Genomic DNA, 3458 nt, shown 5'->3' on the forward strand with positions numbered 1-3458 from the left:
AGTTTGGCTATTGTGGACATTGCTGCTATAAACATTGGGGTGCACATGTCTCTTTGCATCACTACATTTGTATCTTTGGGGTAAATACCCAGTAGTGCAATTGCTGGGTCATAGGGTAGATCTATTTGTGACTTTTTGAGGAAGTTCCATACTGTTTTCCAGAGTGGCTGCACCAGCTTGCATTCCTACCACCAGTGTAGGAGGGTTTCCCTTTCTCCAAAATATAGAACATTTCATGAATTTGCATGTCATTCTTGCACAGGGGCCATGCTAATCTCCTCTGCATTGTTTCAATTTTAGCATATATGCTGCCAAAGAGAGCACTTTTCACAAGACTCTTAAAGAAAAATAGAGGTCTCATGAACTCAGTGTATTCTTTTGTTGCTAGAGCTTCTAGGGTCCTACCATTTTCAGGAAATAGATTATTAAAAAAGAATATGTGTGGTATGATCAGTAGGCATTCTTCTGCATTTCCCTTTTCTCTGTGAAGAAGAAACTCAATGATTTACAGAATGGAGAGAAGTGGTGTATCTTGGGGAGAGGCATATTTATTCAGCCTTCCTCTTATGAATCTTAGAGTTTGAACATAAATCTTAAAGAACACAAGTCTATTCTTCTCAGGTAGATACTTGCATAACACCTTTCCTTTAAACTCCCAATCCCAGGCTTCAAACAGGTCATCAGTTTGCTAATTGCTCACCAAGACCTAGGTTTTAATCACCTGATCCATCAACAGGCTCTTCACACTTCCTTTATCTATCTTGTCAGTAAGTGACATTCTTGGTAATGAAAACAACAAATCTATTGATAGCATTCCTCAGTGGAGTGGAAGGCATCCTACATTAGCTCTGTCATGAAAACCAGTCTATTCTATTACAATTGACCTTCCCTTGTTGATTACCACACAAATCATAGTCCTTTACCCACCTCCCCATCTATTAGAGTATTTCTCCTGCAGCCTTTCAATTGTCTGACTGCAGTGGGTAATTGGTTTCATGTTTGAAGCACAGCACTATAAGGAAAAGCCTGAAATAATTCAAATGGAACACCCCGGCCTAAGGCTGAGACCATATGTTATGCTCGGATTTGTATCAGTGAAGCTTATTGCTTTCGCAACAAGGAAACCCATTCAAATGTCATAAAATTGTTTTATTTTAGAAGTTAATTTATCTAGAGCTGTCAATATAATGTCCACAAAATTGTAATATTAAAGGAATGGGGAAATTACTTGACATTATAAAATATTTAAGAAAAAAAAACACACTTAGTAAATTGTCCTGTCTCTCTTCCCAAATCTCATATTCTGCTCAAGTGGCTTTGAATTCTGTAATATAAAGATTAGAGACCACTGAAAAGCCAATGATTTGGCAACTATCCCTTCTTCAGCATTTAATATATACCTACAAGAATTCCAATTTTGTATTAATCTCAAATTGATCCATTATTTCTACTCTATTATTAAAAGAGACAAATACTTCCCTCATAAATTTACAGTTAGTGACAGAAAAAGACATATATACTTAGAAATACATATAAAAGTGATTAAACACTTCTTTAAACTAGTGTGTCATTGATAGGTTTTGTAGTGTCTTGCCAGCCCTAATGGTTTGCCCCCTGTTTTATATTCCCTATTGTGGATCTTAAAAAAAAGATTTTATAAATTCTGAAACGTTAGAGAGGGTTTGATTTCCAGAGAGAGAGACCTGCTCTTTGGAGAAAAATCAGTTTCTTCAAATCACTAAATGATAATTTCATGTAATTGGATTCTATTATTAACACAAACCCTAGTGGTATACGTAAATTCATATGAATTGCTCCAATAATAATTGACATAGTAGTAGGTTATCCAAATATCCACCTTGTAACATCTTGGGGCACAACTGATATGAAGTAGCTTATGTGCCCATTTTGCAGAAAAACAAATTGAACTATGCAAGCAGAAGCTTGAAAAAATTCAACAAAAAAGTAATAGAATCCTACCTCTTCTGACACAATTATGAAGTATTTGTGTCTTGCCATAAGTACAGCCCATGGCAACAATTATCACTTTCTTACAGATGGAGAAGGTAGATATGCCATTCCTATTCATACATGACTTTGAAATAATTTTGTTTTTATATTTGAATATGGATATAACTCATTCTTAATAAATCAAAACATTTCAAACAAATAATGTTGTAAGTGTTTACCACTTCACAAAACTTTTAGTGCATATGTCTAGGTGCTAGAATTATGTATAATTTTATAACTATGCTCAAGAATTCAGCTACTAACTGCTATCCACTTCATTCTGGGAACTGGGGATAGTTCACTTTTTTCTAAGTCAATATTTTTTTTTTTCTGGCTTGTAAGAATAACGTTTTATTCACAGTTTTGGAATGTCAAATCTTGAGTCTTCTTTTTCTAGGTATGGAACTCAGAGAGTAAACCAAGACTAAATTATGAAATTAATACTAATGAAAGTTAACTAGACTTGGTTATCTCAAAAGGGACTTTTGAAGTAAGAATTGTCAGATAATTATAATACAAACCACTGTCCTGAGAAAACAGAGAAACTAATGTGTTGCAATATAACTTCTAAAGTGATTATCAAGAATAGGACAGTTGATGGGCGCCTGGGTGGCTCAGTGGGTTAAGCCGCTGCCTTCGGCTCAGGTCATGATCTCAGGGTCCTGGGATCGAGGCCCGCATCGGGCTCTCTGCTCAGCAGGGAGCCTGTTTCCCTCTCTCTCTCTGCCTGCCTCTCCATCTACTTGTGATTTCTCTCTGTCAAATAAATAAACAAAATATTTAAAAAAAAAAAAAAAAAAAAAAAAGAATAGGACAGTTGAAAAAAAAGATAAAAAAAGAAGCAAGAGGACGGTTATACTTACCTACTTTAAAATTAATAGAACATTTTCTAGTTAATTCTTTTCCTGAGACAAAAATATTGAGACAAATATTTGTATCAATAAAGTTTTGTCACCTCTTAGACTTGATAGATGATGATGATGGTGATAGATAGATAGATAGATAGATAGATAATTTTTCTTTCAAAATAACTAGCATAACACAATCAAGATGCAAAGATGTACTGGCCTCTGTAAGAGCTACATGCTCTTCAGTTTCGTGTATAACATTATGAGGAGATAATAAGATCACCAGAAAATTATCCCTTTCCAAGCCCATTCCATAGCCAATATCCCCACTTACTACTGTATTATGATGTTGTGTCTTACAAATTTGCATTGAATATAAAAAGCTCAATTCCTTATAAATATATTCAGTTAAATGGTACCTCAAATGTATATTTAATGAGCACACTTATCCTCTATTTTGTGCCCCTAGGTATTTTAAACTTCTAGAATTTTATATTGAGTTTCACATATCTGATCCAGACTTGATGTTTTATAGAATCTAGTGGAAAAGTAATGTCTGTTTCACTTCTCTCTTTTAAAATTAAGTGGGGCTCACTCAAC

The 3458-nt window shown here is 34.5% G+C and overlaps 1 non-coding gene across 1 annotated transcript; it reads right to left on the minus strand.

Moving 5' to 3' along the window:
- Positions 1-217: 217 nt before the first annotated feature.
- On the minus strand, positions 218-324 carry LOC116581329. The gene has a single exon (XR_004282010.1). It is a non-coding gene; the product is annotated as a U6 spliceosomal RNA (small nuclear RNA).
- Positions 325-3458: the final 3134 nt, after the last annotated feature.

This window comes from Mustela erminea, chromosome 1, assembly GCF_009829155.1.
Source record: "Mustela erminea isolate mMusErm1 chromosome 1, mMusErm1.Pri, whole genome shotgun sequence".
Lineage (NCBI taxonomy): Eukaryota > Metazoa > Chordata > Mammalia > Carnivora > Mustelidae > Mustela > Mustela erminea.